The sequence below is a fragment of the Panthera tigris genome, chromosome C1, assembly GCF_018350195.1.
Source record: "Panthera tigris isolate Pti1 chromosome C1, P.tigris_Pti1_mat1.1, whole genome shotgun sequence".
NCBI classification, from domain to species: Eukaryota; Metazoa; Chordata; class Mammalia; order Carnivora; family Felidae; genus Panthera; species Panthera tigris.
In genome coordinates this window covers 136,603,194-136,629,551 of record NC_056667.1, presented here as the reverse complement: position 1 = coordinate 136,629,551, position 26,358 = coordinate 136,603,194, and the positions used below count along the sequence as shown (strand labels likewise).

General features: G+C 35.0%; 1 long non-coding RNA gene across 1 annotated transcript in view; it reads left to right on the top strand.

Annotated features, from left to right (window-relative positions):
- Positions 1–6,066: 6,066 nt before the first annotated feature.
- The window catches only part of LOC122241328, a 308,631-nt gene continuing 288,339 nt past the window's right edge, over positions 6,067–26,358 (top strand). The window contains exon 1 of the long non-coding RNA XR_006221401.1: positions 6,067–6,164. This is a non-coding gene — a long non-coding RNA (uncharacterized LOC122241328). The remainder of the gene's footprint in view (positions 6,165–26,358) is intronic.

The following is a 26,358-nucleotide window of genomic DNA, read 5'->3' as shown; positions in this document are numbered from 1 at the left end:
CTTATATTTTTCTGGACTCTCTTCATTTGTATTTTACTCTGATACTTCCTTTAAGGCTATGTTTTCCTTTATTTAACTATATCTACAAGCTGTGATATGTCAGATATGATGGTTAGTATTCATAGATTTTAAAATATTTTCTGACCATCAATGTGCTCTATTTTTAGACATAAAGTAGTTTAAAAATTTATTATTTAACTTCCAGCTTTAATTCCTCTTTCTGTGAAGATGGAAATGTTCAGCATCTGGGATACCCATATAGTAGTTGTTAGTCATTTGTGGCTATTGAACACTAGATACATGGCTAGTGCAACTGAGGAAGTGAATTTTAAATTTTATTCTAAAATGTATGCGATGTAAATAATATGTAGCTAGTGTCTTCTCTATTAGATAGCATAGTCAGGGTTGCCACAACCTAATTTCTACATTGACATACTGAAGAGTATTAATGGTAGATGAAGAAGACAAAAATAATGAGTTACTGGTGTTTTGAAATCTCTTGATCTGGAGTAGAATGCACAGTGTCTTCTGGAGCCTAGATAGGAGCCTTCAGTTTGGAATCAGAATGGGAATTGATTGATCCTTGGTTAGCCTTGACTTCTCCTGACTATGGAGTTAAGGATCTTGTGATCACTGATGATAGGGTGAAATACTATGTATTGTGTTAGACAGCTCTGATTACTGGACTTAGCAAGCTGAAGCATAATACTTAGAGAATTGAAGGAATGTGAAGAAAGTCTAGTATGTCCCAAGAACGACCAGTGACAAATATTTTAAAACCTTTTCTCCATTTATATGTGTCTTTTCTTTCTGTCTTTCAAATTCAGCATTTATAAGGGGAATCTTGTTTCACTCTGCTCCAGGGTGGGATATTCCCCTAGTAATACCCTTAAAAAAAAGGGAGTGGGGAGAGTAAAAACACATAGGAGGGTCAAAGAGGAATGAAAGCTTGATTTCAATAAATAACCGGGTTTCAACTTAGGAACTACGACATCTGAAAAATTAAAATCCAATTAGAACTCAATTATCTATTGAGAAAAACATGATTACAATCCTTATACCTTATAATTATCATCATGCTTTTCTTTATTCTTTTGTTCAATATTTCATTGGCTTATCTCCAGTTCCTATAATTTTGAGTAAATCAATGATATGTACTGATGTGGACCTTAGGTAGCTGTGAATATGTTTTTCTTTCACTGAATCAAAGGTGAATATAATTATTTCCAGGGAAAACTCATGAGATTACCACCTGCTCATAAATAAACTCTAGCAAATCCTGAGTTTCAGAGACTAGAATCAGATCCTCCAGTTATAAACAGGAAGAAGAAATCCTCTGGGGCCCTATGAACAATACTTTCCCAAAATAAAGCTCTTGTCTTTTAGTAACACATCAAAGTTGTACCATGGAGTTGGTAACAGTGGAGAGAAAAGAATGAAATAGTTTTAAGAATACTTTAGAGCTTGGAGACATTTCAGGATGAAAGTCCTTTAGGATTTTGCCACATTGGTAGAATACCAACATTATAGTTCCTTTATGAAATGTCACCATCAGAGAGATTAATTTTAGAAGTATGGGATCACAGAAATGTTTCCATTGATGTAGGTTACTTTGTTGAACTCCAAAAATGTGTCAAGAGTAACAAATCTATCTGACATGTCCAGTCAAGGATCTGTTTTAAGCAGAAACCGTGGCTTGCAGGACACTGTTAAATTTTAATTTTGTTTTTCAACCACAAAAAGGAGTCTTTGTTTGCAGTTAGGATGAACACCTGTGGAATCCTCAAACATTTACAGACATGTCTTTAAAAGCTCTATGGTACAGTTAAGATTTAATCTATCAAAGTGGTATAAATAATGTAGACATAGCCTTAGGTGCCAGTTCTTCCCACAGCACATAGAAAAACATAACAGCAGTGAGAACTTCTCTGGTGATTTTCATATAGTTCAAATATAACAGTGCCAAGGAGGCAGAGGGGAGCAGTGTAATCTGAGATACAGCTTTCTTGATGTTAGTGATTGCGTACTAAAGTCCAGAAATGAGAAATATAAGGGTTCTGGCAAAACTAAAATTATTCAGAACAAATAAAATTCACATGGTTTCATGTTCAGAAGCTTGGATCTCATTTTGAAACTCTTGTAACTGAAAGGAAGGTAATTATAAGAATGGCCAAACAGTTCTGGCCCTAAACACTGCCCTTCCATATCCTTTTAAACTAATCTACAGGTATTTCCATGCTTATCCACACCAATGAAACATCTCTGCCAGAATGGGATGTGGAAGTTCAATCTAAATTTCAAACCCAGCATGTATTACATATAAAGTAGGATGTGCAAAGCAGTATATGGGCTATTAAAAGGGATAACAAGAAGTGTAAGATATGGTTCTAATTCTAAAGATGATTAAGATCTAGTAGCAAAGATAAGGAGAAGATATTTGAGCAGTAACTAAGATTCATAGCATGTGTAATTGAAAGGGAAAATTTGGGGGGGTGGGTTCTGGAAAATCTTAGTAGAAGATAAAGAGATTTAATAAACGTAAAGCTTGGCACAAGTAGATGTGATAAGGAGGAGATGTTCTTGACAGGAGTATTAATGTAAAGCTGGAGGAATTGAGAGACAGAAAGTAACCCAATTTTATCTAGAGGGATAGATTTATTAGAGGAAAAGAGAAATGAGTTTGTAGATTGTCCCTCCCCTCCCCCCCTCCCCGAGAATGTGGAGGGACTGGAATTCCAAAGAAGTGTTGTAATTTAAAAAACAGATCTTTGGCAAGATTACCTTTATAGATAGAAACCAATATAATGTAGGTGTTCAATAAATATTTGGTTAATTAATGAATTTGGAGATTATCCCTGCACATTTGTTACCAGTTCCATAGAAACAAACAGATAAACCAAAAGCAGATACATTAGGAATGAGCTCCTTACTCCCTTTAGAATAGAAATAGAGTTGGGATTCCTGGTGGCTCAGTCAGTTAAGCATCTGACCCTTGATCTCAGGTTGTGAGTTGTGAGTTGTGAGTTGTGAGTTGTGAGTTCAAGCCCCATTTGGTCTCCACGCTGAGTGTGGAGCTTACCTAAAAAAAAAAAAAATTAGAGTCAAGATGAGGTACTAAAAATGCAACTGCTCTTTCTGTGGCTACACATCAAGAAAGGTAATAAGCTCATGATCTAATTTTCTTTTTGCAGGTTGAAAGAACTCTGAACTTCCTTGTGCTTCCTTTTTCACCTAGTGCCTCCCACAGTCTTCTGTTTACCACATAACCTTTCTTTCTGAAAGATTTTATCTTTCATCCCTTCTTCTCTTTTTTTCTGGAGGACATATGTCTATATTCCAGATCACCTTCTGGGTAATCAGCCCCTGATTCCCTTTCAGGTGGTGTGAATTATCTCCTCTTCTGTAGAAGAGTATGTCCCATGCTTGATGACGCTGCCCCTATTCATCAATCTCTAGCACAATATATGTTCACTGAATATCTACTGACTTAAATTATACTTTCCAGTATCACAGTGCCAACCACAGAGTGAAAAATTTATAAAACACATTATTCCTAGAAAATGAAAAAAAAATGGTGAAGAGATTTCTGGCATCTCTGACGATGCTTAGGCTGTAGGGAAGAAACAGGGAGGTGGTAATTCTAAATTTCCTTGTAAATTCTAGATTCAGCTTTTTACTAAGATACTTTCTTTTAAATTTTAGACAATTTCATTTACCTGTGTGTGCATACATATGCATCTACATACCTAGGCACCTACACATATATGGTCATATATATGTATATTGTATGTATGTTTGTATATTATAAATAATCTTCATGATCTCTCTTTTTCTGCACACAGGCATTCTTAGTTGACAGGAGTATTTGCAAAAATGTCCTGCTTTTTCCAACATGGCTTTCCAAACAGGTTCTGTAGAAATAAATGAAATAATCAAAACAAATCTTATTTTTCCTTCGGCCATACATTTACTTAGTTACCTGTTGAGTTATTTATTTTGCTGGGAACTTCTGAATTTAGCAATTAGAAATGAGAAATAAGTAGATAACCTATGGAACAAATCAGATAAATATAGACTTAGGAATTTAAAAGAAGTTTCTAAAATGTTCCTACTTTAAGCTTTTCATTTCTTTGGGCATTTTGCTTTGTTTTATTTCATTTCAGAAATCCACAGCTTGACTTCAAAGAGTGCATGGGCCCCTTTCAATCAGTGTGCTACATTTGGTAATATGCTTATTTTTCTTGGGAAGCTTGCTTGCTTGCTCTCTTCCTTCCTTCCTTCCTCCCTTCCTTCCTTCCTTCCTTCCTTCCTTCCTTCCTTTTTATTTTTTTGCAAATTCAGACTTCCACAATTATCTATGACTCTAAAAGTATTCTGTTCTGTCTAATGTGTTAGACAATAGGCTATACATTCAAAATAGCAATTGTAGTAATAACAGATGATTTCAAATTGATGATCTCTTTTAATCTTCTTAACTCTAAGAAGTTTTTTTTAATTTTTAAATCTTCATTTTGCTGATGAGTAAATTGAAATTCAGATCTGAAAACATCCTGCATAAACTAAGCAAGTTATTTCATGGTAGGCAGTAGAACCATGCCTCCCATCTCCAAATCTGTAATTCATTTCAGTAGACTTGTTCCTTGCCCCATCAGCCATATGCTGTTCAGGAATCTCTCTCCTTCCATCTGTTTTCCTCTGTGCACAAGCACGATTAGTCCTTGAACAGCTTGTCCAACTGTGCTCAGTCTCACTTCCCACCATGGTTTCAGGTCTTCTGAACATGGAAGGTTTTAGGGCAGAGAAAACTGACTCAGCAGAATTGATATTTTGAACTGGCCATCAGGAAATCAGTCTGGTCATACTTCACTGCAGTGGTCAGAGTGGTGGTATAGAGAAGTGGAAACATAATTGGAAGAAAGAGCTTTGTATCAGAAACTTGGAGGCAGATAAGAAAAGGAGTGAACTTGGAATAAAGTAGAGAGGGGACAGGTGAAAGGAGGGAGGAGGCCAGTTGGTATCAAGGACCTCTGTTGAAACAGGAAAGGCTGTGTATCTCAGGACTAGATGTGCAGGACCTCCATAATGCCAGGAGAGCCTATTTCCAGTAGCTCTCATTAACTGCCACAGTCTCAAACTACAGTCTTAAATAATCCTCTCTGGACAGAAAGAAACACTTTCAAGGAAGTTGAGGCGATACTCATCCATGCATCCAACTTTCGTAGGGAAATTTAAAGCATCTTAACTCATCAGTGATGTCTTTATACTGCATGAATTCTGAATTAGTTGGATCTTTGTGAGGCAAAACCATCTTTATTATTTTCTCATTCAGATCTGACATCCTGTATCAGAGTGGGAGCATGAGTGTTTCTTCCTTCTTCCTCATCATCTTCTGAAGGCTTTCACCTGCCAACACTAAGGGAAGATTTTGCAGTGTTACTTAAACCTGAAGATGAAACAGTACTCAGTCATGGTTCCTGAGGACCTCAGATATATCTTATTTATTCTTTTTGTTTAAATTGAGGAGTTGAGGGGCAGAAATGTCATATCACCTAAAGGAGGTAGAAGCCTGGAGTCCTCAAATTTCTGACTGAGAACCACTCCCTTACTCTGTAAAATGTTCAGCACACATTTTGTCAATAATATTGCTAACTGACTGACCAGAAAGGAAGTTGGTCAATACTGCTTATTTTTCTTGGTATTAAGTTTAATAACTATTCCATTACTACAATAGCTTATTGTCATCTAAATCCATGGCCCCTTGGGACTTCGTTATTTGTATCAACGTATGCACTGAACCAATCAGGTCAATGTTTGTTCCTATTATGGGCCATTTAGCTCTCTACCTTACCACATTTGACTCAAACCAGATGTTGTATTTGGGCATATCCTAGGACACGATTGGTTTTACAGAATGTATATATTTTCCACCACTAAAGGAATAATATGCTTTGCACATAAATGCTAGTAATATCTAAGAGGCTGTCTGAGACATTACAATAGATCACCAGAATATCTCAACATTCTCTGCCTGCTTTGTCTCAGGATTCTAGGTGGGGGAAGGTGAAGAAAGAGTGGAGCTGGAAATGGGAATGGTCCAGAGGGAAATGATATCTTTAAATGACCTTTCAGGTCACTGAGTGAAGATTTCAAGCAAAATTTCAAAGGTAGTGAAGTTTTTCTTTGAACTTTTCCCTCTTGGATCTCTATTTTAATCAGTAAGAAAACTTCTTTCTTGTCTGCTGAAATTCTGGAGCCCTGATCCCAAAATGTCTCTGGCCAATACAAACTTCACTTTTTATGGCATGTAACATGGAGAAGGAAAGGGCTAAGGTTTTGCAATCCCCTCTTTCCTCTGTTGAGATGGTCAGCACCATTTAGTGACTGCCCTCTCGACCTCCATCCTTTGATGAACATGTAAACTTTGAGCCACTGAAGTTTTGGTTTGTAAACCAAACACAAGCTAGCCTGTCCACACTGATATATTTCCTACTGTTTTCCCTCATAATAAAGTCAATGGACTTGTGCTCTTGAAATAGGAGGTTGAAAGAGTTGCTTGTCTATTACAAATTTGGAATTTAGGCAGAATGAACACTTTGTTCTAAGACTAACTTAGTTGAAGGGAAGACAACATTTCCCCTTAAGAGCAAGAAAACCTGATGAAATGAGAAAGGAAGGAGTGGTTTTTCCGTTTAAAGTTCCTTTAGGACACAAGTGTATTAGAGAAGGACTTTAAGTGACACTTTCTGTATTGGCATATCATCCAAATCACTGCTATGACAATTTTTTTAACCTTTTTGTTTCCTCGTCTGTAAAAAAAAGATGTATTACTAATATTTTTCTCATATTAATAAGAGGATTAGATAATGCATATAAAATACCTGGCACAATGCTTATATATTAGTAATAAGTTAATGAATGGAAACAATTATTTTTATTCCAACATTTTTCCATCCCATCTCAGTTCCTGTCTGAGTATAGCCATGCTTTCTTAATCAGTGTAAAAATAATTATTTTCATTTATATGAACAGCTTACCATTTATGCCTAATGATGTGTAGCACAATAGCTGTTATACATATCATTAAATATGTGTCTGATTAACCTTGTTGTAATTTTAATTGCAATACAAAATTCCTCTTGTGCATACTCAGCCATCAAGGACTGGGGCTCATGAAACAGGGTTGACTGCTTTCAACCTGAAGGAATTATAGGGAATGTCAGTCACATATAGCATAAGTCATAGACCTGAGAACAACAGAGCACAGAGGAAAGAACACGGAGCTGGGAGTCATGTAGACCAAGGACTAAAAACTTTAGGTCCACCACTGCAGTTTATTCAGTCTTCTCACAGTTTTTCTCTGTGAAACATGGTTAGTGATACCTACCATGTAGGATTTGTGAGGGATAGAGATGCTGTATATAAGATGTTCAACAAGGATCTTGGAACAAAGGAAACTGTTTATTAGCTATTGCTATTTTTATAATTTTAGACTGTAACTTGGAAGGGACTTCTAGAAGCCCATTGGATTAGCCACCTCTGCTTTGCAGGTTTGATGTTATCACATCCTCTTTTCTCATTTTCTGCAAATGTGGAGGATGGGCCAGCAGTATTTGTTCAAGGTCATGTACCTTGTAAGTGAAGGAGAGAAGCTAAGCCAGCTGGTGCCCCACCTTTTCCTTTACTTCCGTCTTTCACTCAGCCTGTGCCCACTGCCTGGCAAAACAACCTCTGAAGCATACATTCTTCTGGGGTGAGTCAGTGGCATCCTGTGCCTTCCCAAAGAGAGGAAGCACATTTGAGTCAGGAGCAAATGCAACTGCCATGTAGGAAAAGATATCAAAGAACGGAGGACAGCTGACCTGTTCTGTGCTGCAAATGTGGCAAAAAGCCATGTCAAAATTGTTCTGTAGATTCTAGGGCTATCTCCTCCTAATCAGAATGTGTCTTCATGGGGCCTGTGCCCCAAGTTTCCTAGGCTTGCCTTCTCTGGGTTACCATCTCTGAATACTTTCTTCCTTGCTTAGTATACTTGAACATGGCCCAGGGTATGAACAGATTGAGTAATCTAAGCTGCATGTGGTCACTGTGAAGTAGCTGCTCATCAGAGAACCCGGTCTGCTGTGTGCATTCTGCTGCTTCCTCAGAAGGTCTAGCACTGGTTTACAAACCTTGATTCAGAACTCCGTGAATAGACAAGTCAGACTTGATTACTCTATTTCTAGCCTGCTTTCATCTTCACCAAGTCTTCTCTCTGAGGCCCTGGGAATACTATATTACAATTATTTGGATTTTGGCATAGTACTTCACATAGAGGTGTTACTTTACTTCTCAGGTGTTCCTACAAAAATTACTGCAAGGATGAAATAAGAGAATATGAGTGAACTAGACATATATTAATGTGTCTAGAAAATATATTAGACATATGTCTAGAAAATGTTTAGAAATGTCTAGAAAAATGATAGTTTCCCTTTTTTTCTTGCAAAGTAAAACCTAAATCTAGGGAAATAGAGCTCTAGTAAATATATTTCTGATCATTTCAAAAGCTAGAAGGGTTAAAGATGGGAAAGGGTGTGAATTCCCCTATCATAATGAATATTTTATTTTCTACATTTAAGATACAGATTTTATAAGAAAAAAGAGAAATTATAAGAATTAAAAAGTCCCAGTGGAGAAGCAGTGTACCTTTAGTGAGTATTGGATGCATTAGGTATATAATTCATTTTAATATTAACTGAAATTACCTTTCAGACATCAGAAAACTTTCAATAAAGGATGAAAAAGTAGAAGTTTGACATGACTTTTTGTTAATGAATTTGGAATATGAATAAAGCTATTTGAGAGTAAATACTTTTCTGGTTATGGTAAAATCTACATATGATTTTTCTGGTAATGAACTTGTGGTTTAGAAGATTATAATGTTTAGAACATTATAGCAAGAGGAGTTATTTTTCATCAGCTCAGGTAACTTTCTTTGGTTCTTAGGTAGTCCTGGTAAAAGCCAATCCCATGATTAAAACTGAGGATCCCATGATGCTCAGTGACTTAAAAAAAATCTAAACAGATTTATTTTATAATAACTAAGTTCACTGTCTCTTAATGTCCTTCTTCATAGCAGTTGTTGAACAGTGGGGAAGCAATTAACTTATTTTTCTTCATTAAGTATGGTGTCAAAGAGGGAGAAAATGGGCTTTTATTTAGGTTCTACAGGCTTGAAGTTCTAAAATGTGATTTTCCTAAAAGCCATATCATTGACATTACTGGGTTCAGTGGGATACATGTATATAATTTATTTATATCAAGAAACCCATCTATCACACCACTCATGCCTCAAACAGTTTGAGAGGAATACTGTGGAAATGTTGGTGTGTGCCAAGATTGCTTGTCTGTGAGACTTGATTACTCTAGGCCGGTCTGGCATATAAACTCAAGGGCCTATTCACTGAACATGATTTTCATTTGTGCTCCTATGTGCAGCTGGTAAGGGCTGGGTTAATGCATTTGAGGAGAAATCTGTAGCTGTTATACACTTATCTAGATAATAGACTTGGGGCAATTGTACATGGATAGCAATGAACGGTGTCTACCTTGCAAGCTGCTGAGGAAGATGGGAATGGTCAGAGTGCCGATGGAATATTGATATATTTTGTAGCAATGACTGCTTTTGATTTTCTAGCTTACTCTGTAGGAATAGGAGAATAATCTCCAGAGGTCCCTAAAATCGCTGTCCTTGCCATAGGATATAAAAATATATCCTTACACACACACATATGTGACATATATGGATGGATGGATGGAGATATATATATATATATATATGCATATGTGATATATATCATATATACATTTATACACATATGTATACATACATGATATATATATGTACATGAATATATATATATATATCCTGATATATATATATATATATATATATATATATATATATATATCCTTACTTAATCACATCTATAAAGTAGTTTTTTGCTATGTGAGGTAACTATTTATAGATTCTGGGGATGAGGACATGGACATCTTTAGGATGACTGTTAGGTGCCTAACATAGAAGACTAGGGTGAAAATTATAGATATTTGAATTTAATAATCCACGTTTTAACTGTTTGAAAGAGATAAAATATAGAGGGAAAGACATTTTAAGTTGAGTTGTGAGGAAATTCTCTTCAAACTCATTACTGTCAGGTTTGCAGCTTGGCTCTTGTTCAGTCTAAGTGTGAAACAGAGATTATCATTGGATCTTAACACTTAGGCCTTGCTTGTTACTATACAAATGACCTTGAGTTCAAGTGTTAACCCTTCAAATACATCCAAATAGCAATTTAAGCTAACTATAAATCAGAACCACTTTTCTTTTGGGATAAAGCAAATTAAAAATAGTGTGCTCACTCAGTAATGGGGTGTTATCTCCTTTTTAGCAAATAAGGACAAGACAGTAGAGTGTCTACTATATTTCACGCCTGTGCCAATTAGAAGAGTAAAGTGAAGGAGTATATACTCCAAAGTTATTGGCCAAAAAAAAAAACCAAAGCAAATAAAATATTACATAGTTTTTCCAAATTTAAAACTGATATAAAATGTGGATATTAGATTTTATAATGTATATTATATCATATTTACCTGTATTAGGGTTCTCCAGAGAAACCGAACCAACAGGAGGTATATATCACATCATGTACTTATCTATCTAATATATATGAGAAAGAATGAGAGAGAGGGAAAGAAAGAAAGGGAAAGAAACAGAGAGAGAGACTGACTCATTTTAAGGAATTGGCTCATGCAGTTATGCAATTGTGGGGGCTGGCATGTCTGAAATTTATAGGGCAGGCCAGCAGGCTGGAAATTCAGGCAAGGTTTCTATGATACAAACTTGAGGAGAAAATTTATTTCCACTTTGGGAAACCTATTTTTCCTCCTGAGGCCCTTAACTGATTGGGTGAAGGCCACTCATATTATGGAGAGTAATCTGCTTTACTTAAAGTCAATTGATTGTGTTAATCATATTTTACAAATGCCTTCACTGCAACACCTAGACTAGTGTTTGACAGAACAATTGAGCACTGTGTAGCGTAGCCACGTTGACACGTAAAATTAACCATTATAGTGCATTCGCAGGGCCAAGAGCAATATTCTTATTCCTTTGGTTGAAGGCAGATTTTTTTTCTTAGCAGAACAGTCTTGGAAACTGTCAGTAATTCTACTAAAGGTTATATTAAAACAGATCAACATTTAATAGAAGAAAAGAACTCAAAGGTTTTGAGAATTGCAAATTGGGAAAAATTGAGATTTTTGATATTTATTATTGTTCATGATTTCTTAGTAATGGTTACTGTCGTAACTACTTCACTGCACAGACATCAATCCATGTAGAAGGACATGGACATAAATCCTGTGTTCATTAATTATTTTGGGAGCCTAGAATCACCTTGAATTAATCAGCCAGGTTACTTTACAATATGATGTACAACATTAATTTTATTATATTATGACAACTAGGGAGAAACCAGCTGATTTACAAATGGACCACCTATCATATTGATGAATAGAAACTGCCCAAATGTGGAGGGAATGCTGATTTAGAGCAATTTACAGATATTGATGTTAATAAAAAAACAGTTTTGTCATGTTTAATATAACTAGACAAAATATTTGAAAGGATTAGGAGCTTAAAATAATGAAAAAAAACTTAAGAATTTAATGAGATTTTTATTAAGTCCCCTTTGAACTATTTTAACTGAAAAGATAAAGTTTTTTTAAAAAGCATCAGCAGGGCGTGTGGGTGGCTCAGTCATTTGAGTGTCTGACTCTTGATTTCAGCAAGGAGCCTGTTTGGGATGCTGTCTCTCTCTCTCTCTCTGCTTCTCCCTAGCTCTCTCTCGCTCTCTCTCTCTCTCAAAATAAATAAATAGGTAGGTAGGTAGATAGATAGATAGATAGATAGATAGATAGATAGATAGAAAACATCAGCAAAATTGCTTTAAAGATACCACATGATGCTTATTTTTTAATCTGTTCATGTACTATCTGCTGCCATCTTGCAGGGAAGCCATTCTAGACTCAGAACTTCTACATAGATAGCCCTTATCTTATACATGTACATATCCCATAGAAGAGAGTATTGGTGATAAAAAAAACTTTGTTTCAAGGTAATTGTGATGGAATTTAGGTTGTGTATTCATGAATTTTCCACAGAAACAGAACCAATGGCACAAACTGACACATAAAATTAGCCATCATAGAGTCTTAACTGATCTAAACTAGGAGTTAGAGTAACTTGTGTAATGGTAATACAAGCAAAAAAAAGAAGAGGCTACAGAATCAATATGAAGTTATTTTGGGTTTGATATTCATAAGTTTTATTTCTCAAGAGCTAATCAGACCATTTAAGTACAAATAAAATTGTAATATTACCTGTAACAAATAAGATAATGTAAAAAGAAAATGGTGGTGGAGCAGCAAGAGAAGGGTATAAATGTCAGCCCAAGAGACAGAAGGTGATTTTTTTTTTTTTTTGCTGATAAAATGGTCCTATTCATTTCCTTCTTAATGGGTGATCTCTGCTACTTTTCTGCACCATTGAGAGCAGCTGCTGAATAGCCTGCAGAGATCAGCTCGTGACTTCTCTGGCACCCACATGGTTTTTGTGAAAGCCCAGGGGGAAGTTAGTGAAGAGAAATTGCTGGCACAATACAGAGGCAGAGCTGAACTCATGATCTATAACACCGATTTGTAATCCAGTCAGCTTTGTAGATAATCCTTCCTTACTCCCCACTGTGCCATCAAACTGGCTGCAGTGAGAGATAGAGATGCATTTGTTTTTCTACCATTGACCTGTAATCAAAAACTGTAACAGTAGAGCATACTAATTCTAGTCAGCCAAGACAGCAGTTCTTTACTCATCCTCCTTTTTCCTTCCTGAGGTCCGACATTTGTTCTCCTGTCAGAGAGATGGATAGCTGAGTGACTCCGTCTTGTGTGCATCCTGGTCAGTTGCACTAGACCATTACTAGGTTGTTATACCACTACTGCTACACACCTTTGTGGAATGCACCCGCCTCTTTCACCCTCATCCTCCTCCCCTCCTGCCATTCCTAGTCCCCACAACCAGCCAGACCAAAGCAGGAATAGAAAACTTTTCAGGTTATTCCTTTTTAAAATTTTTAATTTATTTTTATTTTTTTTGTAGTTTCAAGTTTTTATTTAAATTCCAGTTAATTAACATACAGTATAATATTAGTTTCAGGAGTAGAATTTAGTGATTCACCTGATGCTCATCACAAGTGCTCTCCTTAATACCCATCACCTGTTTTACCCATCCCCCTGCACAGCAGGTTTGTTCTGTATAGTTAAGAGTCTGTTTCTTAGTTTACCTCTCTCTTACCTCCACCCCACTATGTTTATCTGGTTCTTTTCTTAAAATCCACATATGAGTGAAGTCATATGATATTTGTCTTTCTCTGACCAACTTGTTTTGCTTAGCATAATACACTCTAGCTACATCCACGTTGTTGCAAATGGCAAAGTTTCTTTCTTTTTGGTGGCTAAGTAATATTCCTGTGTGTGTGTGTGTATTTATATACCACATCTTCTTTATCCATTCCTCAGTTGTTGGACAGATGGACATTTAGGCTCTTTCCATAATTTGGCTGTTGTTGATAATGCTGCTATAAACATCAGGGTGCATGGATCCTTTCAAATCAGTATTTTTGTTGGGTAAATACCTAGTAGTGCAATTGCCAGATCATAGGGTAGTTCTATTTTTAACTTTTGAGGAACGTCCATACTGTTTTCCAGAGTGGCTGGACCAGTTTGCATTCCCACCAACAGTGTAAGAGGGTTCCCCTTTATCCACACCCTTGCTAACATCTGTTGTTTCCTGTGTTGTTAATTTTAGCCATTTTGACAAGTGTGAAGTGATATCTCATTGTAATTTTGGTTTGTAATTCTCTGATGATGAGTGATGTTGAGCATCTTTTCATGTGTCCTTTAGCCATCTGTATGTCTTCTTTGGAGAGATGTCTATTTATGTCCTCTGCCCATGTCTTAACTGGATTATTTGTTTTTTGAGTGTTAAGTTTGATAAGTTCGTCATAGATTTTAGATACTAACCCTTTATCAGATACATCATTTTCAAATACCTTTCCCCATTCTGATGGTTGCCTTTCAGTTTTGTTGATTATATCCTTTGCTGTGCAGATGCTTTTTATCTTGATGAAGTCCCAGTAAGTTCACGTTTGCTTTTGTTTCCCTTGCCTCCAGAGACCTATCTAGTAAGAAGTTGCTATAGCTGATGTCAAAGTGGTTACTGCCTGTGTCCTCCTTTAGGATTTTCATTTTTTCCTATCTCAAATTCAGGTTTTTCATCCATTTTGTAAATATTTTTTAAGGTTTATTTATTTTTCAGAGACAGAGACAAAGCGTGGGGGTGCGGGGGAGGCAGAGAGAGAGAGGGAGACACAGAATCTGAAGCAGGCTACAGGCTCTGAGTTGTCAGCACGGAGCCCGACATGGGGCTTGAACTCACAGACTGTGAGATCATGACCTGAGCTGAAGTCAGACACTCAACCGACTGAACCACCCAGGCACCCTTCATCTATTTTGAATTTATTTTTGAGAATGGTGTAAGAAAGTAGTCCAGTTTCATTCTCCTCCATGTTGCCATCCAGTCTTCCCAACACCGTTTGTTGAAGGGACTATCTTTTTTCCATTGTATATTCTTTTCTTCTTTGTCAGAGTTTAGTTGGATGTATAGTTGTGGGTCCATGTCTGGGTTTTATATTCTGTTCCGTTGATCTATGTGTCTCTTTTTGTGCTAGTACCATACTGTCTTGATGACTACAGCTTTGTAATATAACTTGAAGTCTGGAATTGTGATGCCTCTAGCTGTCTTTTCTTTCTCAAATTGCTTTGGCTTAAACAGACCAATAACCAGCAAAGAAATTGAATCAGTAATCAAAAATCTTCTAAGAAACAAAAGTCCAGGGCCAGATGGTTCCGCAGGGGAATTCTACCAAACATTTAAAGAATACCTATTTTTCTTTAACTGTTCCAAAATATAGAAATGGAAAGAAAACTGCCAAACTCATTCTACGAGGCCAGCATTACCTTGATTCCAAAACCAGGCAAAGTCTCCACTAAAAAAGAGAATTACAGGCCAATATCCCTGATAAATATGGATGCAAAGATCCTCAACAAAATACTAGCAAATCAAATCCAACAGTACTTTAAAAGAGTAATTCACCACAATTAAGTGGGAGTTATTCCTGGGATACAAGTGTGGTTCAGTATTTGCAAATCAGTCGTGATACATTACATTAATAAAAGAAAGGATAAGAACCATATAATCCTCTCAGTACATTCAGAAAAAGCATTTGACAAAGTACATCATCCATTCTTCATAAAAAAAACCTTCAACAAAGTAGGGATAGAGGGAACATACCTCAACGTTGTAAGGTTATTCCTCTTTAATACAAAGGGAAGGAATTACAGAATTCAAAGAAGACTTCCGTAGAAAGAAGCTATTGATGCTATCGATTTATATACTATGTGTCTTGGGAAATGAACATGGAATTAGATCTCATATAAAGACCAGTGGCATTGTGCAGGCTTTTGTTTTCTCACCTAGAAAGAGAATTCAGTTATTTTTGAGTAAGGGGATGGATCAAATATATGTTAGAGTAATTTCTGGCTAGACTTCCTTAATACTATTTCACAAAGACCTTGTACATTTTAACTAACAGAGATAAACAGCAACAACAAAAAATACACAGAATAGGCCTACATTCTATACTATATACAACATTAATTAAGCAACTAAATTTCTCAATAACAAGTAGTTATTTTAACTAATGGGTTCTTTCTTAATTAATATGGCAAAGCAGTCTTGTTTAATGTGTTTACATTTATTTTTCTGTTCCCTAGGCCGATTGTATTTTTAATCTCCCTTTTATCTTGCCAAATTCTATTAATGAGTCTATTTAAATACTCATAACATTAGGTTAGGAAAAAATATTAACATATACACCAAATATTCACAATTATCTATCCATAGCTAGCTTTCTTCCCACCCTATGTATACTACATTTGTCCTTTTATTAGCCCAGAGATTTTGTTTTCTAGGTAAGCGTTAAATTTCTTTCTTATCAGATTTCTTATATTTACAAAAGGTTTTCATTCACAAACTGTGTGTATGTGTGTGTGTATTAATGTTCCTAATTTTGAGGTGGATATTGCAAGCCAAATTCCCTGGGAAGTAGATTTTGAAAGATTGGCAAGCAGAAAATTTATTAGGGAGTGCCCATGAGATCATTATCTGTGGAAGAGAAGGAGAGGAGAGAGGCCTGGCAGAGTGAGAACTGCTATGGAGACTCTGAAACTGGGATGGCCCTTTGGAGTTGTCCTCTGTTGGAACCAAGGGACCGGGCGTCTATATTTTCATTTGGACAAGTCATTGGATGGTGGCTGACCTTATGAAGAGCATATGACTTGAGCAAGACAGCTGTCTCCAGGCAAGGACAACTTCCAGAGAAGGCTAATAGCTGAGGTATCACAGCCAGCAGCAGATAAACCAGGCTGGTCTTTGCTCTTAAAAATGAAGTATTAAAGGAGAATCTTTGAGCAATGTTTCAATAATTTATTTTCATCTGAACCTTTTCTCATTTATTATGCAAATGCAGTTCTATCTAAATACTTAGCACTCTCCCCAGTGCTTCTCTGAAGATAGATACTTTTTCATCTTTTCATTTTGGGGGTACTATCTTTACATAATATTAACAGGAAGCTCATTTAAACACACTGCAACATCCAAGTTATTTAAGTAATGAGGAAAAAAGAAAAAAGGGGATATATGTGTGTGTGTGTGTGTGTGTGTGTGTGTGTGTATATATCACCATATAATTTTACCCAGTTTTACACATATTTTTCTTCAAGATTTTACACATATTTCTCTTCCAACTAATCAAAACAAAATGCTAAAATAAGCAAGTTAGTGTCAAGTGTTAGTTTTAAGCTATAATATTTTAGTATATTTAAATAATATAAATTAAAAATGTGGTTTTGTATAACAATATACTAATACTAGTAAGGGAATTTTTATGACATAAAATTTGTTCAGTAAGTAAAAAATAAACTGAATTTTTATATCAGTTTAGAATATAACTTGGTTAGGTTAAAATTTAACTGAGTTTAACAGTTTTCTTCAGCTCATAACTTTGAAGTCAGTCCGTCACTGTGGTCTCCATTTATGATCACCCATCAGTATAGTGGTCAACTCCAGGGAGCAGGGAGAGTCTTATGATTATAAGGGCATGCTGAGCCCTTGAGGACTATTAGTGGCTCATAGTCTTCTACTTCTTTTTTCAGATGGTACTTAGGAATTACCTTCATAACTATCTGTTAAATTCTACATACATGTGTGTGGTATGTAGAATATAGAGACTGCATATGGTGAGACCAATGCTCACCATATCTGGTTCCTTCCTAGTGAGTGGGAAGTCCTCTCTGCCCACTTAGAATTATACCTCTCATTTCCTCCACAAATTGAGCTTGGAATCCACATGTTGAGACAACAGCATCTCAAAATCAAATTAGCCTGGATCCCTGAGTCACTGGAAAGGAGTTGCATTAGAGAGCCACTGGACACATTGTGCACTTTGCACAGATAGGAAATAACCTGTATTAAGCCACTGAGATTTCAGGGTATTCTGGTTCCCAGAATTATTTTGTCTAATTAACAAAATGTGTGTGTGTGTGTGTGTGTGTGTGTAATTTACTGTATTTTATAATATGTGTTCTTGTGTATATATGTGTCTGTGGTAATTAAAAACTAAATGGGACATAAAAAAGAGAGGAAAAAAATGTGAGTAGTTCTTGGTAGCTAATTTCCTGGTGAGTGTCTGATGGTCTCACCTTATGTTTCTACACCATAATTTGATGGTTACCAGCCCACAGGTCCACTGTGCTCAGTCTAATAGTGAATGGCTGATAAGTGGTAGAAAGATTACATGATAGAATAGTGGACGCTAACAAAGAGCATTTACTTTAGAGAGTGACTGGGCAAGACAATCACTCTTTTTATACGATAACAATATTAGAAGTCAACATTTCTGCCATTTACTATTTCTGTGGCTACAAGCAGGTAATTGTTCATGTGTAAAGTAACAATGTCAGCAGCATCTTACTTGTCTGTGTCTCTTCCAGTCTTCTTATTTAACTAATGAGATTAATATCATTAACATCATTATTATTTTTTAAGTAATTAAGGACAGATTTTGCTGTACTGTATGCACCGTACAATTCATGTAGACTACAGTGTTAATGCACTCCCTTGTGTTCTCCAGTCCTCAACCTGTACAGCTGTATCTATGTATTACACTTTTAAGTACTAAGCTTTATTTCTGCCCACTTACCATCACCTGAGGTATTCCTTTCATTTGGAAAGTCCCAACTCTTGCCTTAATCCAAGTCATGAAATTGAACTCCAATTCTACGTTGTGCCATTAGGCTTTCTACAGTTTTCTCCCTTATATATATTCCATAGAGTTAAGCACTTAATAATACGAGGTTTCAGTGTTACTTAGTCATGGTTCAGATTCTAAAGTTAGAACATAGGGTAAAAAATCATGTGTAGTTAAAGCTACCCTTTAAACTGGTGCATAAAATTTGTGTATACGGCTACACTGTTTCCTTGTGTATACTAACATTTGAGATTCGTGGAGCAAGATAAAAGGAAGCTTTTTTTTTTTTAATGTTTATTTTTAAGAGAAAGAATGTGAGTGAGGGAGGAGCTGAGAGAGGGGAACAGAGGATCTGAAGCAGGCTCTGTGCTGACAGCAGAGATCCCGATGTAGGGCTCGAACTCAGGGACTGTGAGAGTATGACCTGAACTGGAGTTGGATGCTGAGCCACCCAGGCACTCCTGAAATGAAACTTCTAAATCTGATGAATTGACTTAGACAGTGTCTTATTCCTAGATAAACTATTCTAAAATGTTTGTCTTTGCCTGCGGCATTTACTTTCTCAGTTTTAAAATTGAGTCTCTAAAGTTAAACCACTCAATGAGACTATTTTGCTTTCAACTTGGAAAGTCCTGGCACACAGTAGGTTCTCTGTAAATCTTTGATGGATTTGAGTCCAATTCACTGTATTGTTTAAAGAATTGTAGAGAAGAAAAAGATCACTTGAAGAAATGGTCAGATTAACTCAGATAATTTCTTTAAAAAGGAAAACTGATTTACTGTTCCTAAAAACAAGACTTGCTATTAAGCAAGTAGTATTTAAAATTGTGCAGTATTGTGCAATACTGTTGTCTGAAAAACAGATGAATTCAAAGATATGGAAAGCCAAGAAATGTATCAATACATATATTGGAATACAGTTCAGAGCAAAAATATTATTTAAAATAGTAGAGAAGAGAATATTCAATATATATTGGAGTAATTGGTTGTCTTATTCCATCTACCTACATATGTATGTACATATAATTGGAAGTCTTTCTCATACCATGAACAAAACTAGTCTACATCATTTACATATTAAATATTAAATACCTTTTCTCTATCTTACATACATGTATGTATCTACAAATAAGACGTCAAATGTTATACTGTGCTATTCTTTTGAAACTTGATCTTCCATTCCACTCATATTCTTGTCTAGATATTTCCCTGTTGGTACTCATAGATCTGGTATGTTATATTAATGGATACATAATATCCCATTGTATAAATGTGCAATAATTTATCAGTAGATACATTTTTATGATTTTTTACTGTAGTGTTGAAATTCATCATACGTGTTGTCTTTACATATGCATGAAAGTTTTTCTAGAATATGTACTTGGACTTATTGGGACATGAGATCCACGTATACCAACTTTATTAGTTTTGCCAATTGCTCTTGGTATTGAATATAACAATTTATAATCCCATTCTGTGAGAGATCTCCTTTCCCAAAGTCTCATAAGATATTTGTATTTTCAGCCTTTCAAATCCTGGCTTAAGGGTGCAATATTGTACTTCATTGTTATTTTAATTAGCAGTCCCTAAGTAGTAGTAAGATTGAATATGTTTTCATGTATTTACTGACTCATTTGATACTTCTTTTCTTTAAATTTTCTGTATGCATGCATACATATGCACACAGATAATTTAAATATATTGTATATATAATTTATATAAATTATATCATATATATGTATAATTTTTTTTTAGAGTGTAAGGGAGAGGGGCAGAGGGAGAGAGAGAGGTGAGGAAGAATCTTAAGCAGGCTCCACACTAAGTATGGAACCTGATGTGGGGCTCGATCCCATGAGCCTGGGGTCCTCACCTGAGCTGAAATCACAAGTCAGTTGCTCAACTGATTAAGCCACCCAGGAGCCCCTTGACTGCTTATATTCTGTAGGTAAGCCTTATTTATTTGTAGTTCTTTCTTTCTTGAAACTAAAACTGTCAGTTACATGAGTTGTAAATATCTTTTCCCAAAGTATGGTTTGTTTCAAATTTTATTTAATGTGTCCCTTGTTGTATAGAAAATTTTAGGCTAAACGTAGTCCAATTTATCAAAATTTTAATTTTTGTTATATGTGTTTTTTAAATATACATTTTTTTACTAGATTAAATAAAAAGCTTATAGTTTCTTCTAATATTTAAAGAAAATTTGGGCACCAGGGTGGCTCAGTCAGTTAAGTGTCCAAGTCTTCATTTCAGCTTAATCCCAGGGTCATGGGATCAAGCCCCACGTTGGGCTCTGTGTAGACGGCATGGAGCCTGCTTGGGATTCTCCATCTTCCCAGCTCATGCTCTTCTCTCTCTGTCTCAAAAAAAAAAAAAAAAGACCCTAAATATTAGATATTTAATCCATATGGAACTTGCAAATAGTTGATGCTGTATTATCTTTTGATTTGAGTATTCATTTTTGTTTACTTTAGTGTTCAAATATTAAATATTACATATGTATTCATTTCATGAAGATTCAGTATTTACAGTACCTGTTATGTCAGAATAGATTGGAATTATTAACATTTCTCTTTTATAATGGACATGATGTTAAGCTTTTCCTGGAGAAAGCCCTTGAAAGACATTCCAGTAGGGAGAGGATTTCTCTTTTGGTTTCTGATGTGTTTCCTTCTCCTTCTTTGGCATCTGCTGCATGGCTGGTCAGTGGTGCCGGTGTGGGGGAAATGTGTTAGTGCTCAGCTGTATGCCAGAGTACTCCTTCCCTTGGTAACTCCTCCATCCTGGCCTGCATCCAGGGCCACGTTTCCAGACCATTCAGAGGCAGACACATGCTCCAGACCTGTTCTGGCCTGGGCAGTCTAGTGCATTTCTCTGACAGGAGTGGGCTTTAAGAATACCTTTTGGGACTCCCACCTATAGGAGGGGGGACTCTCATTTCAAGTTTACCTTTCTTTGGGTACTCCCTCAGCTCTAGGGTAGTCTTTAAGAGAGATCTTGTTACAATTCATATTTAGTCTTCTATCATAAAAGTAATTTTATCAACCTCCCCTGTTTAAATTGCGGTGTATTTTCTGGCTCCTGATGTGATCCACACTTATATACATATCACCCATTTTCTAATTGATTTGTAATACTCTGTCATATTCATGGAGTGGTTTTGATAACTTGCCTGTTCTGTTTTTCTAATGTGCCAATTCTCAATCATTCAATTACTACACATTTACATATTTATGTAAATATTTGAGTATAGCTGACATACAATGTTATGTTACTTTCAGGTGTCCAGCATAGTTACTCAGTTTCTTTATATGTTATGCTGTGCTCACCACAAATGTAGCTACTACCATCTGTCACCAGACAAGTTTATTACAATATCATTGACTGTATTTCCTATGCTGTGCCCTTCATCCTGTGACTTACTCATTCCATAAAGGGAAGCCTGTACCTTTCACTCCCCTTCACCTATTCTGCTCCTCCCCCCCCCAAACATTAGTTGGTTCTTGTATTTAGAGGTTTGATTCTGCTTTTTTTTTGTTGTTGCTTATTCATTTGTTTTGTTTTTAGATTCCACATACAAGTGAAATAATATTTGTCTTTCTTAGTCTGACTTATATCACTTAGCATAAATATTTACAATAGCCAAAATACACAGTATCACTTTTAAAGCATTCAGTTACTAAAACATTTAATTGTTCATTATAGTTTTTATATACACACTACATATATTATAAATTTTAAAATATTAGGGGCTCCTGGGTGGCTCAGTTGGTTGGGCATCCTACTTGGGCTCAGTCATGATCTTGTGGTCCATGAGTTTAAGCCCTATGTCAGGCTCTGTGCTGACAGCTCAGAGCCTGGAGCCTGCTTTGGATTCTGTGTCTCCTTTTCTCTCTGCCCCTCCCCTGCTTGTGTTCTGTCTCTCTCTCTCAAAAATAAATAAAATAAAATAAACATTAAAAAATACATATTAATATAAAATGCTTTACATAAATAAAATGTTTAATATATATTACATATTCATAATGCACAATTAATATTTATATATCCATTATATATGCATATATACATTATGTAATTATGTAAGTGTAATATACTATCAATTTAAGTATATACATACATGTTTTAAAATAGCTGTATAAAAACTCTTCATATTTTGTAAAGTGTGTTCCTTTCTTATTCTTCAAACTCCTTTCCTTTTGTTCTTCACACTAATTTTAGAACTGGCTTCTCAATCTTGAAAGGTTTCTACGGAGTATCAATTAGTCTTTAATTAAACATAGATTCATTTAGTGAAAATTACCACTTTTACAATACTGAATCTTGCTATTCATGAACATGGTATTTCTCTACATTTTATCCATATCTTTTTTTGTCTTTTATTGAAAATAATTATTTTCTCCAAAATTGTACTTAGGTACCTCTATATTTTTTGCTATTCTTATGAATAGGATTTTTAAAATATGCTTTCTGATGAATAAGAAATTTTTACGTGTTTATATTAATCTTGTAATTAGAAAGCTTATTGAATTTTCTTATTAAACCTCAGTTTCGTTTAGAGATTTTCATTGCATTTTCTTTTTTCTTTTTTTTTTTTTTCTTTTTTAAGTAGGCTCCACGCTGGTGTGGAACCCAAGACAGGACTGAACTCACAACCCTGAGATCAAGACCTGAGCTGAGATAGAGATTCTCATGCATTTTTTTCAACTTTATTTATTTATTTTAAGAGAGAGACAGAACAAGTGGGGCAGGAGTAGAGAGAGGGAAAAAGAGAGAATCACTAGTAGATGCCATGCTCTCAGCTCAGAACCTGACGCGGGGCTCGCACTCATGAACCATGAGATCATGACCTGAGCTGAAAGCAAAAGTTGGACACTCAACCAACTGAGCCACCCAGACGCCCCTCATACATTTTCTAAATGCACTTTCATATTATTTGTTAATGATGGCAATTTCCTCTTACAGTTTCCGTTTTTTAAATCCCTCAGTCATTGTTTTGTTTGTATTGGTTCTTTAATATAGTCACTCCAGTATTTAATAGAGGTGGTAATAAACATCATTGCTTTGTTTCTGATTTAAAAGAAAGACATCTAAAATTTCACTATGTAGTATGATATTTACTGTATTTTTTAGTCAAATACCTAGGGGAAATCCCAAGTGTTACTAATTTCCTATCAGTTTTCAATCACAATTAAGAGTTGAATTTTATTAAATGCTTTTTCTCTATTGAAATAATTATATGATCATATGACAGCTTGAAGTGGAAAATCACATTAATAGATTTTCTAAAATTAAAACATCCTTTCATTACTGAGTAAACCCTTCTTGTCATAAAAGCCATTTCATAACTTGATTCACCAATCATTTAGTTAGGGTTTTTGCATATGTGCTTAAAATCATTTAGTTAAGGTTTTTGCATAACTTTCCTTTAGTATTCTATCATTGCCCAGTTTTAATACCAAGGTTTTTCTAGTATTATAAAATGAGCTAGGAATACTTTTACTTTTTCCTTTATAATCTGGAACAATTTGCATAAAAACAAATTACTTAAGAGGGCTTTTCTGTGAGTAGTTTCTGACTACTAGCAATTGCATTTTCTCCATTGTTACATGTTTTTTCAGTCTTTCTATAGCAATGCAAGTGAATTTTCATAATTTATATCTTTATGAAAGAATATGCAATTTATCTGCATTTTCATAAACTTCTGCCTAATATTTCCACTCCATAGTCTTTACAATGTCTGTATAATCCCTGATAATTTTTGTTTGTATTTTTGCTTGACCAGTCATGTTTCTAGATAAATTTTTTACTTGTATTTTTCGAAGACTTCTTTTGGTTTCACTGATACTTTCTATTAATTCTTTACTTTCCTTCAATTTTCTGCTTTTATCATCACACCTTCCCTTGTTTTCTCCTTGGGCTTGCTCTCTTCATTTTTTGTGTGTGTCAAATTTTTTGATCCAATTTTAGGTTATAAGCATGTCTTTTGAAAATTTTATATTCTGTTAGCTATATCCCACAAGTTTTGATGCATTGTAGTTTAATTGTACAGTTGTATCTATTTTATTAATTCTTTTGTAATTCATTCTTTGACCAAAGACGTATTTACGAATGTAATTTAAATTTTCAAATGCATTTGTTCATCATAGACTTTTAAAATTCTAATTCCATTGCATTTTGCAAGATTTGGTTGATCATGGATTTGGATTTGTTTAAATTTCTTTCATAGATAGTACATAGTCAATTTTTATAAGTTGTATGTATATTTGGAAACTGTACATTCTGTGAATGTGGTCTGATGCATACAAATGCACATCTACTATGTTTTTATTCATGTGCTTTATATGATTTCTGTCTTTTAGATAATTAAATTTTATTATATACTATATATGTATCTCCATGTGTGTTTCAGGTATATATACTTAAGAAATTTCTGAGAGATATATATTTAATCTCAATGATAGTGGATTTACTGGGTTTTCCTTATTTTTCTGTAATGTTTTAAATATTTTAAGGTTGTCTTGTTATATACATATAAGTTAAGGATTTTTATATTTTACTAGCAAATTGTTTTGTGGAAGAGTGATTTTTTTCAACTTGAAGTCAATTTCATAGTTATTAAATGACTGCCTTGGCTTTCTTTTGTTAATATTTGTGAGGTGTAACTTGTTCTATTCCTTTATTTTCAGTATTTCTGAGTTACATTTAAAAATATGTGAAAGAGATGGTGTTCACCAAGTTAGGGAGGTCGTCTCTATTTTCCCTGCCTCACTTCAGTTGTGACCAGACCCGGCCAGAGAGCAATAGTGAACCCTGTGGGGTGATCATGTTTTATAGGTAGAGAATATCTAGCCATAATATTTCAAGTTCATGGGAAAAAGAACTATTTGTTTCTTTAAGCTACAGAGTTTGTAGAGTTAATTTATCACAGTATAGCCTAATCTGACTAATTTTATAAGCTGAATTTTACAATTCTGCAAATGAATTTCTATTGTGCTTAATCTGAAAATCTCTCCTCTAGTATTTGGGTTGAATTGTGATTTCTGTTATGTTTGGCCTTCTATACTAGCCTATGTTTTTACCATGTTTTCCTTGTCTGCTTTTTCTACCTTTCCCCTTTCATTGGATTGTTAATGGTTGATTTATTACTTCAGCCCTTTCCACATTCTACAGTACTTTTTTAGAAATTAGTCATTCAATTTTCATTATTTAAGTGATTGGCCTTCAAATTTTAAGATGCCCAGTTGCCGTGATGTTTAAGTTTAATTGGTTTATCTCCCTTTAGTCTAAAGAATTCAAAAGACCTTAGAGATTTTTATTCCAGTCACTCTCAAATTGTCTAGAATTTTTATTCTCCTTTTAACTCCCCCCTAAATTCATAGTTATGATTTTTTATTTATGTGAATTAACTAAAAGACAAATTATTTAAAAGTTTAAATTTATCATATTCTAAGCAATTATCTAGAAATTTATAAAGCAGTTTCTTTGCTTTCTTAGCGTCCATTGATTGACCTTTCAGTCAGAATTTGAATGATAAATATCTCACTTTCTCTTTTAAATGCCTTTATTTTGCATTAGTATTTGGAATTATTTTATTGAAACTTTAGAATTAAAGGCTAATTTTATTTTTTCTTAGCCTTTTTAATATTATTCTATTGTCTTCTTACATTTTTGAGAAATAAACTGTTACAAAATTTTAATTCTTTTGTAAGTCATGAGTTTTTTGTTTTTAAAACTTTACTTTTTTTAAAAAAAAAATTAATGTTTATTTTTTAGAGAGAGACAGACAGAGTGCGAGCAGGGGAGGGGCAGAGAGAGAGGGAGACACAGAATCTGAAGCAGGCTCCAGGCTTGGAGCTGTCAGCACAGAGCCCCACGGGGCTCAAACTCCCTAGCT